This window comes from Hippopotamus amphibius, chromosome 2, assembly GCF_030028045.1.
Source record: "Hippopotamus amphibius kiboko isolate mHipAmp2 chromosome 2, mHipAmp2.hap2, whole genome shotgun sequence".
Lineage (NCBI taxonomy): Eukaryota > Metazoa > Chordata > Mammalia > Artiodactyla > Hippopotamidae > Hippopotamus > Hippopotamus amphibius.
The window spans coordinates 221277383-221291879 of NC_080187.1; the positions used below are offsets into that span (position 1 = coordinate 221277383).

A 14497-nucleotide genomic window follows, 5' to 3' on the forward strand; every position below is an offset into this window, starting at 1 on the left:
GGCGCTAGGTGCACAGAGGTCTCTAGAGATGTTCCGCCTGGGGCCAAGGAAGAAAACACTGCCTCGATGTGCTCTCTGACTAGAATACAGCTCTAATGAAGGCATGTGAGTGCACCAGATGTGAGCCCATAAATTTGGGGCAGCAGCAGACATTCCTCCTTGGTAGGCAGGAGGTTGCCAAAAGACTACCCTGTACTGGCTGCTGTGAGGGCGGCCAGCCCATAGTTCAAAATTCTCTGGGGCCTATCAGTAGCAACCAAAAGAGCCACTCACTGCGGAACATTCTGGCTGTGGTGAGTCCATTCCAAGGCTTGGCCTGAAACACAAAATTCAAAGCAGAAAGGCTTAAGGAAAGACTCCACCCATGGCTTCAGAACATGTGGGCCCTGGCACTATGGAGCAGGATAGAAAACCAAAGGTGGCAACACATCTTGGATATGTGGAAGCCATCTACACTGGGAGGAGTCTCAAGGGATTTCCTCGAGCGAGAGGCTGCTCCAACACCCACACCCAAACCCACACACACACCCACACCCAGGGCTCTGCAATGGACCAAAAATGCAGGCCATCCTGCCCCTGGATCCCTCTGTTAGGCCTCAGCGTAATCCTATTGAGCATGATTTTTTGGTCATCAGCTCTCTTCAGGACCATATGAGTTCTCATCATCGACCCAACTGAGGCCCTCCTCACTCACCTGCGCCCTGCCACATGTGAAGGCTTACCTCAGATGCTTCCTGGAAAGAAGGATGCCTGAAGGGATGTGCCATTCTGTCGAATCCACGTGCTGGGCCAAGGCTCATGGTGATTGCCCTAGGGAACATAGGCCAAACACAGATCTTCATTTCTCTGGGGACGATGGCTGCCAAGAGGTGAGAAGGACAGCTGTGAGAACTCCAACTCCATGCTAGATGCATTGGGGCACGTGTGTGCCACACGCTCATGCATCGAATGATGCTACAAGAAATACCTGCAGCAATACATCCAGGAACATAGGGCCCAAATGTACCTCCACGCAGAGACAGGAACACATAGCTGAAACGCATACAAACAGCTCCCTACATAGCTTCCTTCCTGCCTCCCTTCCTCCAGAATGCTCTAGCTCCCTCCCCTTTGACCCTCGTCCTTGGCTCACTCCCTCCATCCATCCATACTTACAAAGATGAAGGCATGAGTGGACAGGTGGATCAATGCCATCTTATGTACCTTAATACTGTGTCAGGGGCAGATGAAATAACCAGTACGTATATGTCTCCCCAGGGAAGGACTAGCCTCATGGATCCTCCAGGCAGCACAAGGCCTGGCACCAGGTCTGCTTGGTGGGGAAAACCCTGGGGGTGTTTCTGGGGGGAATGGAGACATTCCTCTGGGCCCGACCCTGGTGTGGGCAAGCGTGTGCTGGCCGATGTCACACTCGGCTTGTCCATGTGCACAACACCCAGACAATGAGGCCTTTATGTCCCACACAGTGGACATTCACAGGAGCTGGAGGGAGCTCTCTTGGTAGGCAGTGGCTCCCGTAGAGGAAGGCCAGCCCAAGAGATGCCACAGGCCTGTATCTGTATGCAGAACCCATGAAAGGGCCTGTCTGAGTAAACTGGCCTATCTGAGGGCCCATGATCCCTCACAGAGACCTGGGAAACCCCATTCCAGCAAGGGACCAGCCCTTCAGCTCTCACAAGAGCCAAGAGCATCTAGCTGCCAAGTCCCTGATCAAGGGTCCTTGTTGCCTCTCCCCACCTCCAGGCCTGGCCCCACATCCTCCCAACCAACACTTCTTGGAAGTCACTCAAGCACACCCCACAACTGACCATAAGCTCAGTCCATCCTCGTGCTCTGCCTCGACATGCACAGCGATCTGCGTGGTTGCTCCCCAGGGCAACACGTCATGAAATGGTGCCTCCATGGTCAGTCTTACTACACTTCAGGTCAATCGAGTTGAATTTCAAGGCCTGCATTCCGATCTGGTGGATGGGGAGCCATGTCAAGCATTCCTCCTTGGGGACCACAGAGATTCCCAAACAGGGCCAATTTCTTCTGTGGCAGCATTCCCTACTGTGGCCCGTGCAAGGCCACCAAACAACAGCCATGCAGCTACGCCCTCCTCAGCCCACATCCCGGGACCACCCCTCCCCTTCAGGTCAACAGGGCCTCACGATGGACATGATAACGGGATGCCCAAGGGCTCTGCAAAGCCTTCATGGGGGAATGGACACCCAGAAGCCTTTTCTCCTCTGGAGGGGGCTCTCTGACAAACCAGTGGCTTCCGGAGAGGACGACCAACCCAGGAGAAGCTATGGTCCTGTGTATGCATGCAGACCCCATCAGAGGCCCCATTCGGATCAAGTGGCTCCAACAAAGCACCATGATCCCTCACAGAGTCCTGGCACAACCCCATTGAAGACCACGGCATGGCTTCCAGCCCTTGAAATAACCAGCAGCATCCTGCCTCCAAGCACCTGAGGATGGGCTCCTGCCTGCCTCTCACCATCTCTAGGCAGGGGGCATGAGCCTTCCCTACTGACAGGTTTTGGGAAGCCATAAAGCACACACCACAAGGGACCATTCCCTCAGTTGGTGATCATACTCTGGCGCTAGGTGCACAGAGGTCTCTAGAGATGTTCCGCCTGGGGCCAAGGAAGAAAACACTGCCTCGATGTGCCCTCTGACTAGAATACAGCTCTAATGAAGGCATGTGAGTGCACCAGATGTGAGCCCATAAATTTGGGGCAGCAGCAGACATTCCTCCTTGGTAGGCAGGAGGTTGCCAAAAGACTACCCTGTACTGCCTGCTGTGAGGGCGGCCAGCCCATAGTTCAAAATTCTCTGGGGCCTATCGGTAGCAACCAAAAGAGCTAATCACTGCGGAACATTCTGGCTGTGGTGAGTCCATTCCAAGGCTTGGCCTGAAACACAAAATTCAAAGCAGAAAGGCTTAAGGAAAGACTCCACCCATGGCTTCAGAACATGTGGGCCCTGGCACTATGGAGCAGGATAGAAAACCAAAGGTGGCAACACATCTTGGATATGTGGAAGCCATCTACACTGGGAGGAGTCTCAAGGGATTTCCTCGAGCGAGAGGCTGCTCCAACACCCACACCCAAACCCACACACACACCCACACCCAGGGCTCTGCAATGGACCAAAAATGCAGGCCATCCTGCCCCTGGATCCCTCTGTTAGGCCTCAGCGTAATCCTATTGAGCATGATTTTTTGGTCATCAGCTCTCTTCAGGACCATATGAGTTCTCATCATCGACCCAACTGAGGCCCTCTTCACTCACCTGCGCCCTGCCACATGTGAAGGCTTACCTCAGATGCTTCCTGGAAAGAAGGATGCCTGAAGGGATGTGCCATTCTGTCGAATCCACGTGCTGGGCCAAGGCTCATGGTGATTGCCCTAGGGAACATAGGCCAAACACAGATCTTCATTTCTCTGGGGACGATGGCTGCCAAGAGGTGAGAAGGACAGCTGTGAGAACTCCAACTCCATGCTAGATGCATTGGGGCACGTGTGTGCCACACGCTCATGCATCGAATGATGCTACAAGAAATACCTGCAGCAATACATCCAGGAACATAGGGCCCAAATGTACCTCCACGCAGAGACAGGAACACATAGCTGAAACGCATACAAACAGCTCCCTACATAGCTTCCTTCCTGCCTCCCTTCCTCCAGAATGCTCTAGCTCCCTCCCCTTTGACCCTCGTCCTTGGCTCACTCCCTCCATCCATCCATACTTACAAAGATGAAGGCATGAGTGGACAGGTGGATCAATGCCATCTTATGTACCTTAATACTGTGTCAGGGGCAGATGAAATAACCAGTACGTATATGTCTCCCCAGGGAAGGACTAGCCTCATGGATCCTCCAGGCAGCACAAGGCCTGGCACCAGGTCTGCTTGGTGGGGAAAACACTGGGGGTGTTTCTGGGGGGAATGGAGACATTCCTCTGGGCCCGACCCTGGTGTGGGCAAGCGTGTGCTGGCCGATGTCACACTCGGCTTGTCCATGTGCACAACACCCAGACAATGAGGCCTTTATGTCCCACACAGTGGACATTCACAGGAGCTGGAGGGAGCTCTCTTGGTAGGCAGTGGCTCCCGTAGAGGAAGGCCAGCCCAAGAGATGCCACAGGCCTGTATCTGTATGCAGAACCCATGAAAGGGCCTGTCTGAGTAAACTGGCCTATCTGAGGGCCCATGATCCCTCACAGAGACCTGGGAAACCCCATTCCAGCAAGGGACCAGCCCTTCAGCTCTCACAAGAGCCAAGAGCATCTAGCTGCCAAGTCCCTGATCAAGGGTCCTTGTTGCCTCTCACCACCTCCAGGCCTGGCCCCACATCCTCCCAACCAACACTTCTTGGAAGTCACTCAAGCACACCCCACAACTGACCATAAGCTCAGTCCATCCTCGTGCTCTGCCTCGACATGCACAGAGATCTGCGTGGTTGCTCCCCAGGGCAACACGTCATGAAATGGTGCCTCCATGGTCAGTCTTACTACACTTCAGGTCAATCGAGTTGAATTTCAAGGCCTGCATTCCGATCTGGTGGATGGGGAGCCATGTCAAGCATTCCTCCTTGGGGACCACAGAGATTCCCAAACAGGGCCAATTTCTTCTGTGGCAGCATTCCCTACTGTGGCCCGTGCAAGGCCACCAAACAACAGCCATGCAGCTACGCCCTCCTCAGCCCACATCCCGGGACCACCCCTCCCCTTCAGGTCAACAGGGCCTCACGATGGACATGATAACGGGATGCCCAAGGGCTCTGCAAAGCCTTCATGGGGGAATGGACACCCAGAAGCCTTTTCTCCTCTGGAGGGGGCTCTCTGACAAACCAGTGGCTTCCGGAGAGGACGACCAACCCAGGAGAAGCTATGGTCCTGTGTATGCATGCAGACCCCATCAGAGGCCCCATTCGGATCAAGTGGCTCCAACAAAGCACCATGATCCCTCACAGAGTCCTGGCACAACCCCATTGAAGACCACGGCATGGCTTCCAGCCCTTGAAATAACCAGCAGCATCCTGCCTCCAAGCACCTGAGGATGGGCTCCTGCCTGCCTCTCACCATCTCTAGGCAGGGGGCATGAGCCTTCCCTACTGACAGGTTTTGGGAAGCCATAAAGCACACACCACAAGGGACCATTCCCTCAGTGGGTGATCATACTCTGGCGCTAGGTGCACAGAGGTCTCTAGAGATGTTCCGCCTGGGGCCAAGGAAGAAAACACTGCCTCGATGTGCTCTCTGACTAGAATACAGCTCTAATGAAGGCATGTGAGTGCACCAGATGTGAGCCCATAAATTTGGGGCAGCAGCAGACATTCCTCCTTGGTAGGCAGGAGGTTGCCAAAAGACTACCCTGTACTGCCTGCTGTGAGGGCGGCCAGCCCATAGTTCAAAATTCTCTGGGGCCTATCAGTAGCAACCAAAAGAGCCACTCACTGCGGAACATTCTGGCTGTGGTGAGTCCATTCCAAGGCTTGGCCTGAAACACAAAATTCAAAGCAGAAAGGCTTAAGGAAAGACTCCACCCATGGCTTCAGAACATGTGGGCCCTGGCACTATGGAGCAGGATAGAAAACCAAAGGTGGCAACACATCTTGGATATGTGGAAGCCATCTACACTGGGAGGAGTCTCAAGGGATTTCCTCGAGCGAGAGGCTGCTCCAACACCCACACCCAAACCCACACACACACCCACACCCAGGGCTCTGCAATGGACCAAAAATGCAGGCCATCCTGCCCCTGGATCCCTCTGTTAGGCCTCAGCGTAATCCTATTGAGCATGATTTTTTGGTCATCAGCTCTCTTCAGGACCATATGAGTTCTCATCATCGACCCAACTGAGGCCCTCCTCACTCACCTGCGCCCTGCCACATGTGAAGGCTTACCTCAGATGCTTCCTGGAAAGAAGGATGCCTGAAGGGATGTGCCATTCTGTCGAATCCACGTGCTGGGCCAAGGCTCATGGTGATTGCCCTAGGGAACATAGGCCAAACACAGATCTTCATTTCTCTGGGGACGATGGCTGCCAAGAGGTGAGAAGGACAGCTGTGAGAACTCCAACTCCATGCTAGATGCATTGGGGCACGTGTGTGCCACACGCTCATGCATCGAATGATGCTACAAGAAATACCTGCAGCAATACATCCAGGAACATAGGGCCCAAATGTACCTCCACGCAGAGACAGGAACACATAGCTGAAACGCATACAAACAGCTCCCTACATAGCTTCCTTCCTGCCTCCCTTCCTCCAGAATGCTCTAGCTCCTTCCCCTTTGACCCTCGTCCTTGGCTCACTCCCTCCATCCATCCATACTTACAAAGATGAAGGCATGAGTGGACAGGTGGATCAATGCCATCTTATGTACCTTAATACTGTGTCAGGGGCAGATGAAATAACCAGTACGTATATGTCTCCCCAGGGAAGGACTAGCCTCATGGATCCTCCAGGCAGCACAAGGCCTGGCACCAGGTCTGCTTGGTGGGGAAAACCCTGGGGGTGTTTCTGGGGGGAATGGAGACATTCCTCTGGGCCCCACCCTGGTGTGGGCAAGCGTGTGCTGGCCGATGTCACACTCGGCTTGTCCATGTGCACAACACCCAGACAATGAGGCCTTTATGTCCCACACAGTGGACATTCACAGGAGCTGGAGGGAGCTCTCTTGGTAGGCAGTGGCTCCCGTAGAGGAAGGCCAGCCCAAGAGATGCCACAGGCCTGTATCTGTATGCAGAACCCATGAAAGGGCCTGTCTGAGTAAACTGGCCTATCTGAGGGCCCATGATCCCTCACAGAGACCTGGGAAACCCCATTCCAGCAAGGGACCAGCCCTTCAGCTCTCACAAGAGCCAAGAGCATCTAGCTGCCAAGTCCCTGATCAAGGGTCCTTGTTGCCTCTCCCCACCTCCAGGCCTGGCCCCACATCCTCCCAACCAACACTTCTTGGAAGTCACTCAAGCACACCCCACAACTGACCATAAGCTCAGTCCATCCTCGTGCTCTGCCTCGACATGCACAGCGATCTGCGTGGTTGCTCCCCAGGGCAACACGTCATGAAATGGTGCCTCCATGGTCAGTCTTACTACACTTCAGGTCAATCGAGTTGAATTTCAAGGCCTGCATTCCGATCTGGTGGATGGGGAGCCATGTCAAGCATTCCTCCTTGGGGACCACAGAGATTCCCAAACAGGGCCAATTTCTTCTGTGGCAGCATTCCCTACTGTGGCCCGTGCAAGGCCACCAAACAACAGCCATGCAGCTACGCCCTCCTCAGCCCACATCCCGGGACCACCCCTCCCCTTCAGGTCAACAGGGCCTCACGATGGACATGATAACGGGATGCCCAAGGGCTCTGCAAAGCCTTCATGGGGGAATGGACACCCAGAAGCCTTTTCTCCTCTGGAGGGGGCTCTCTGACAAACCAGTGGCTTCCGGAGAGGACGACCAACCCAGGAGAAGCTATGGTCCTGTGTATGCATGCAGACCCCATCAGAGGCCCCATTCGGATCAAGTGGCTCCAACAAAGCACCATGATCCCTCACAGAGTCCTGGCACAACCCCATTGAAGACCACGGCATGGCTTCCAGCCCTTGAAATAACCAGCAGCATCCTGCCTCCAAGCACCTGAGGATGGGCTCCTGCCTGCCTCTCACCATCTCTAGGCAGGGGGCATGAGCCTTCCCTACTGACAGGTTTTGGGAAGCCATAAAGCACACACCACAAGGGACCATTCCCTCAGTTGGTGATCATACTCTGGCGCTAGGTGCACAGAGGTCTCTAGAGATGTTCCGCCTGGGGCCAAGGAAGAAAACACTGCCTCGATGTGCCCTCTGACTAGAATACAGCTCTAATGAAGGCATGTGAGTGCACCAGATGTGAGCCCATAAATTTGGGGCAGCAGCAGACATTCCTCCTTGGTAGGCAGGAGGTTGCCAAAAGACTACCCTGTACTGCCTGCTGTGAGGGTGGCCAGCCCATAGTTCAAAATTCTCTGGGGCCTATCGGTAGCAACCAAAAGAGCTAATCACTGCGGAACATTCTGGCTGTGGTGAGTCCATTCCAAGGCTCGGCCTGAAACACAAAATTCAAAGCAGAAAGGCTTAAGGAAAGACTCCACCCATGGCTTCAGAACATGTGGGCCCTGGCACTATGGAGCAGGATAGAAAACCAAAGGTGGCAACACATCTTGGATATGTGGAAGCCATCTACACTGGGAGGAGTCTCAAGGGATTTCCTCGAGCGAGAGGCTGCTCCAACACCCACACCCAAACCCACACACACACCCACACCCAGGGCTCTGCAATGGACCAAAAATGCAGGCCATCCTGCCCCTGGATCCCTCTGTTAGGCCTCAGCGTAATCCTATTGAGCATGATTTTTTGGTCATCAGCTCTCTTCAGGACCATATGAGTTCTCATCATCGACCCAACTGAGGCCCTCTTCACTCACCTGCGCCCTGCCACATGTGAAGGCTTACCTCAGATGCTTCCTGGAAAGAAGGATGCCTGAAGGGATGTGCCATTCTGTCGAATCCACGTGCTGGGCCAAGGCTCATGGTGATTGCCCTAGGGAACATAGGCCAAACACAGATCTTCATTTCTCTGGGGACGATGGCTGCCAAGAGGTGAGAAGGACAGCTGTGAGAACTCCAACTCCATGCTAGATGCATTGGGGCACGTGTGTGCCACACGCTCATGCATCGAATGATGCTACAAGAAATACCTGCAGCAATACATCCAGGAACATAGGGCCCAAATGTACCTCCACGCAGAGACAGGAACACATAGCTGAAACGCATACAAACAGCTCCCTACATAGCTTCCTTCCTGCCTCCCTTCCTCCAGAATGCTCTAGCTCCCTCCCCTTTGACCCTCGTCCTTGGCTCACTCCCTCCATCCATCCATACTTACAAAGATGAAGGCATGAGTGGACAGGTGGATCAATGCCATCTTATGTACCTTAATACTGTGTCAGGGGCAGATGAAATAACCAGTACGTATATGTCTCCCCAGGGAAGGACTAGCCTCATGGATCCTCCAGGCAGCACAAGGCCTGGCACCAGGTCTGCTTGGTGGGGAAAACACTGGGGGTGTTTCTGGGGGGAATGGAGACATTCCTCTGGGCCCGACCCTGGTGTGGGCAAGCGTGTGCTGGCCGATGTCACACTCGGCTTGTCCATGTGCACAACACCCAGACAATGAGGCCTTTATGTCCCACACAGTGGACATTCACAGGAGCTGGAGGGAGCTCTCTTGGTAGGCAGTGGCTCCCGTAGAGGAAGGCCAGCCCAAGAGATGCCACAGGCCTGTATCTGTATGCAGAACCCATGAAAGGGCCTGTCTGAGTAAACTGGCCTATCTGAGGGCCCATGATCCCTCACAGAGACCTGGGAAACCCCATTCCAGCAAGGGACCAGCCCTTCAGCTCTCACAAGAGCCAAGAGCATCTAGCTGCCAAGTCCCTGATCAAGGGTCCTTGTTGCCTCTCACCACCTCCAGGCCTGGCCCCACATCCTCCCAACCAACACTTCTTGGAAGTCACTCAAGCACACCCCACAACTGACCATAAGCTCAGTCCATCCTCGTGCTCTGCCTCGACATGCACAGAGATCTGCGTGGTTGCTCCCCAGGGCAACACGTCATGAAATGGTGCCTCCATGGTCAGTCTTACTACACTTCAGGTCAATCGAGTTGAATTTCAAGGCCTGCATTCCGATCTGGTGGATGGGGAGCCATGTCAAGCATTCCTCCTTGGGGACCACAGAGATTCCCAAACAGGGCCAATTTCTTCTGTGGCAGCATTCCCTACTGTGGCCCGTGCAAGGCCACCAAACAACAGCCATGCAGCTACGCCCTCCTCAGCCCACATCCCGGGACCACCCCTCCCCTTCAGGTCAACAGGGCCTCACGATGGACATGATAACGGGATGCCCAAGGGCTCTGCAAAGCCTTCATGGGGGAATGGACACCCAGAAGCCTTTTCTCCTCTGGAGGGGGCTCTCTGACAAACCAGTGGCTTCCGGAGAGGACGACCAACCCAGGAGAAGCTATGGTCCTGTGTATGCATGCAGACCCCATCAGAGGCCCCATTCGGATCAAGTGGCTCCAACAAAGCACCATGATCCCTCACAGAGTCCTGGCACAACCCCATTGAAGACCACGGCATGGCTTCCAGCCCTTGAAATAACCAGCAGCATCCTGCCTCCAAGCACCTGAGGATGGGCTCCTGCCTGCCTCTCACCATCTCTAGGCAGGGGGCATGAGCCTTCCCTACTGACAGGTTTTGGGAAGCCATAAAGCACACACCACAAGGGACCATTCCCTCAGTTGGTGATCATACTCTGGCGCTAGGTGCACAGAGGTCTCTAGAGATGTTCCGCCTGGGGCCAAGGAAGAAAACACTGCCTCGATGTGCTCTCTGACTAGAATACAGCTCTAATGAAGGCATGTGAGTGCACCAGATGTGAGCCCATAAATTTGGGGCAGCAGCAGACATTCCTCCTTGGTAGGCAGGAGGTTGCCAAAAGACTACCCTGTACTGCCTGCTGTGAGGGCGGCCAGCCCATAGTTCAAAATTCTCTGGGGCCTATCAGTAGCAACCAAAAGAGCCACTCACTGCGGAACATTCTGGCTGTGGTGAGTCCATTCCAAGGCTTGGCCTGAAACACAAAATTCAAAGCAGAAAGGCTTAAGGAAAGACTCCACCCATGGCTTCAGAACATGTGGGCCCTGGCACTATGGAGCAGGATAGAAAACCAAAGGTGGCAACACATCTTGGATATGTGGAAGCCATCTACACTGGGAGGAGTCTCAAGGGATTTCCTCGAGCGAGAGGCTGCTCCAACACCCACACCCAAACCCACACACACACCCACACCCAGGGCTCTGCAATGGACCAAAAATGCAGGCCATCCTGCCCCTGGATCCCTCTGTTAGGCCTCAGCGTAATCCTATTGAGCATGATTTTTTGGTCATCAGCTCTCTTCAGGACCATATGAGTTCTCATCATCGACCCAACTGAGGCCCTCCTCACTCACCTGCGCCCTGCCACATGTGAAGGCTTACCTCAGATGCTTCCTGGAAAGAAGGATGCCTGAAGGGATGTGCCATTCTGTCGAATCCACGTGCTGGGCCAAGGCTCATGGTGATTGCCCTAGGGAACATAGGCCAAACACAGATCTTCATTTCTCTGGGGACGATGGCTGCCAAGAGGTGAGAAGGACAGCTGTGAGAACTCCAACTCCATGCTAGATGCATTGGGGCACGTGTGTGCCACACGCTCATGCATCGAATGATGCTACAAGAAATACCTGCAGCAATACATCCAGGAACATAGGGCCCAAATGTACCTCCACGCAGAGACAGGAACACATAGCTGAAACGCATACAAACAGCTCCCTACATAGCTTCCTTCCTGCCTCCCTTCCTCCAGAATGCTCTAGCTCCTTCCCCTTTGACCCTCGTCCTTGGCTCACTCCCTCCATCCATCCATACTTACAAAGATGAAGGCATGAGTGGACAGGTGGATCAATGCCATCTTATGTACCTTAATACTGTGTCAGGGGCAGATGAAATAACCAGTACGTATATGTCTCCCCAGGGAAGGACTAGCCTCATGGATCCTCCAGGCAGCACAAGGCCTGGCACCAGGTCTGCTTGGTGGGGAAAACCCTGGGGGTGTTTCTGGGGGGAATGGAGACATTCCTCTGGGCCCCACCCTGGTGTGGGCAAGCGTGTGCTGGCCGATGTCACACTCGGCTTGTCCATGTGCACAACACCCAGACAATGAGGCCTTTATGTCCCACACAGTGGACATTCACAGGAGCTGGAGGGAGCTCTCTTGGTAGGCAGTGGCTCCCGTAGAGGAAGGCCAGCCCAAGAGATGCCACAGGCCTGTATCTGTATGCAGAACCCATGAAAGGGCCTGTCTGAGTAAACTGGCCTATCTGAGGGCCCATGATCCCTCACAGAGACCTGGGAAACCCCATTCCAGCAAGGGACCAGCCCTTCAGCTCTCACAAGAGCCAAGAGCATCTAGCTGCCAAGTCCCTGATCAAGGGTCCTTGTTGCCTCTCCCCACCTCCAGGCCTGGCCCCACATCCTCCCAACCAACACTTCTTGGAAGTCACTCAAGCACACCCCACAACTGACCATAAGCTCAGTCCATCCTCGTGCTCTGCCTCGACATGCACAGCGATCTGCGTGGTTGCTCCCCAGGGCAACACGTCATGAAATGGTGCCTCCATGGTCAGTCTTACTACACTTCAGGTCAATCGAGTTGAATTTCAAGGCCTGCATTCCGATCTGGTGGATGGGGAGCCATGTCAAGCATTCCTCCTTGGGGACCACAGAGATTCCCAAACAGGGCCAATTTCTTCTGTGGCAGCATTCCCTACTGTGGCCCGTGCAAGGCCACCAAACAACAGCCATGCAGCTACGCCCTCCTCAGCCCACATCCCGGGACCACCCCTCCCCTTCAGGTCAACAGGGCCTCACGATGGACATGATAACGGGATGCCCAAGGGCTCTGCAAAGCCTTCATGGGGGAATGGACACCCAGAAGCCTTTTCTCCTCTGGAGGGGGCTCTCTGACAAACCAGTGGCTTCCGGAGAGGACGACCAACCCAGGAGAAGCTATGGTCCTGTGTATGCATGCAGACCCCATCAGAGGCCCCATTCGGATCAAGTGGCTCCAACAAAGCACCATGATCCCTCACAGAGTCCTGGCACAACCCCATTGAAGACCACGGCATGGCTTCCAGCCCTTGAAATAACCAGCAGCATCCTGCCTCCAAGCACCTGAGGATGGGCTCCTGCCTGCCTCTCACCATCTCTAGGCAGGGGGCATGAGCCTTCCCTACTGACAGGTTTTGGGAAGCCATAAAGCACACACCACAAGGGACCATTCCCTCAGTTGGTGATCATACTCTGGCGCTAGGTGCACAGAGGTCTCTAGAGATGTTCCGCCTGGGGCCAAGGAAGAAAACACTGCCTCGATGTGCCCTCTGACTAGAATACAGCTCTAATGAAGGCATGTGAGTGCACCAGATGTGAGCCCATAAATTTGGGGCAGCAGCAGACATTCCTCCTTGGTAGGCAGGAGGTTGCCAAAAGACTACCCTGTACTGCCTGCTGTGAGGGTGGCCAGCCCATAGTTCAAAATTCTCTGGGGCCTATCGGTAGCAACCAAAAGAGCTAATCACTGCGGAACATTCTGGCTGTGGTGAGTCCATTCCAAGGCTTGGCCTGAAACACAAAATTCAAAGCAGAAAGGCTTAAGGAAAGACTCCACCCATGGCTTCAGAACATGTGGGCCCTGGCACTATGGAGCAGGATAGAAAACCAAAGGTGGCAACACATCTTGGATATGTGGAAGCCATCTACACTGGGAGGAGTCTCAAGGGATTTCCTCGAGCGAGAGGCTGCTCCAACACCCACACCCAAACCCACACACACACCCACACCCAGGGCTCTGCAATGGACCAAAAATGCAGGCCATCCTGCCCCTGGATCCCTCTGTTAGGCCTCAGCGTAATCCTATTGAGCATGATTTTTTGGTCATCAGCTCTCTTCAGGACCATATGAGTTCTCATCATCGACCCAACTGAGGCCCTCCTCACTCACCTGCGCCCTGCCACATGTGAAGGCTTACCTCAGATGCTTCCTGGAAAGAAGGATGCCTGAAGGGATGTGCCATTCTGTCGAATCCACGTGCTGGGCCAAGGCTCATGGTGATTGCCCTAGGGAACATAGGCCAAACACAGATCTTCATTTCTCTGGGGACGATGGCTGCCAAGAGGTGAGAAGGACAGCTGTGAGAACTCCAACTCCATGCTAGATGCATTGGGGCACGTGTGTGCCACACGCTCATGCATCGAATGATGCTACAAGAAATACCTGCAGCAATACATCCAGGAACATAGGGCCCAAATGTACCTCCACGCAGAGACAGGAACACATAGCTGAAACGCATACAAACAGCTCCCTACATAGCTTCCTTCCTGCCTCCCTTCCTCCAGAATGCTCTAGCTCCCTCCCCTTTGACCCTCGTCCTTGGCTCACTCCCTCCATCCATCCATACTTACAAAGATGAAGGCATGAGTGGACAGGTGGATCAATGCCATCTTATGTACCTTAATACTGTGTCAGGGGCAGATGAAATAACCAGTACGTATATGTCTCCCCAGGGAAGGACTAGCCTCATGGATCCTCCAGGCAGCACAAGGCCTGGCACCAGGTCTGCTTGGTGGGGAAAACCCTGGGGGTGTTTCTGTGGGGAATGGAGACATTCCTCTGGGCCCGACCCTGGTGTGGGCAAGCGTGTGCTGGCCGATGTCACACTCGGCTTGTCCATGTGCACAACACCCAGACAATGAGGCCTTTATGTCCCACACAGTGGACATTCACAGGAGCTGGAGGGAGCTCTCTTGGTAGGCAGTGGCTCCCGTAGAGGAAGGCCAGCCCAAGAGATGCCACAGGCCTGTATCTGTAT

General features: G+C 54.2%; 6 non-coding genes across 6 annotated transcripts; all 6 read right to left on the reverse strand.

Annotated features, from left to right (window-relative positions):
- Positions 1-591: 591 nt before the first annotated feature.
- LOC130847392 (small nucleolar RNA SNORD115) lies at positions 592-672 on the reverse strand. The gene has a single exon (XR_009052157.1). It is a non-coding gene; the product is annotated as a small nucleolar RNA SNORD115 (small nucleolar RNA).
- Positions 673-3178: 2506 nt separating this feature from the next.
- LOC130847393 (small nucleolar RNA SNORD115) lies at positions 3179-3259 on the reverse strand. Its single transcript, XR_009052158.1, has one exon. It is a non-coding gene; the product is annotated as a small nucleolar RNA SNORD115 (small nucleolar RNA).
- Positions 3260-5765: 2506 nt separating this feature from the next.
- On the reverse strand, positions 5766-5846 carry LOC130847395 (small nucleolar RNA SNORD115). Its single transcript, XR_009052159.1, has one exon. It is a non-coding gene; the product is annotated as a small nucleolar RNA SNORD115 (small nucleolar RNA).
- Positions 5847-8352: 2506 nt separating this feature from the next.
- On the reverse strand, positions 8353-8433 carry LOC130847396 (small nucleolar RNA SNORD115). The gene has a single exon (XR_009052160.1). It is a non-coding gene; the product is annotated as a small nucleolar RNA SNORD115 (small nucleolar RNA).
- Positions 8434-10939: 2506 nt separating this feature from the next.
- LOC130847397 (small nucleolar RNA SNORD115) lies at positions 10940-11020 on the reverse strand. Its single transcript, XR_009052161.1, has one exon. It is a non-coding gene; the product is annotated as a small nucleolar RNA SNORD115 (small nucleolar RNA).
- A 2506-nt stretch (positions 11021-13526) lies between these two features.
- Positions 13527-13607, reverse strand: LOC130847398 (small nucleolar RNA SNORD115). Its single transcript, XR_009052162.1, has one exon. It is a non-coding gene; the product is annotated as a small nucleolar RNA SNORD115 (small nucleolar RNA).
- Positions 13608-14497: the final 890 nt, after the last annotated feature.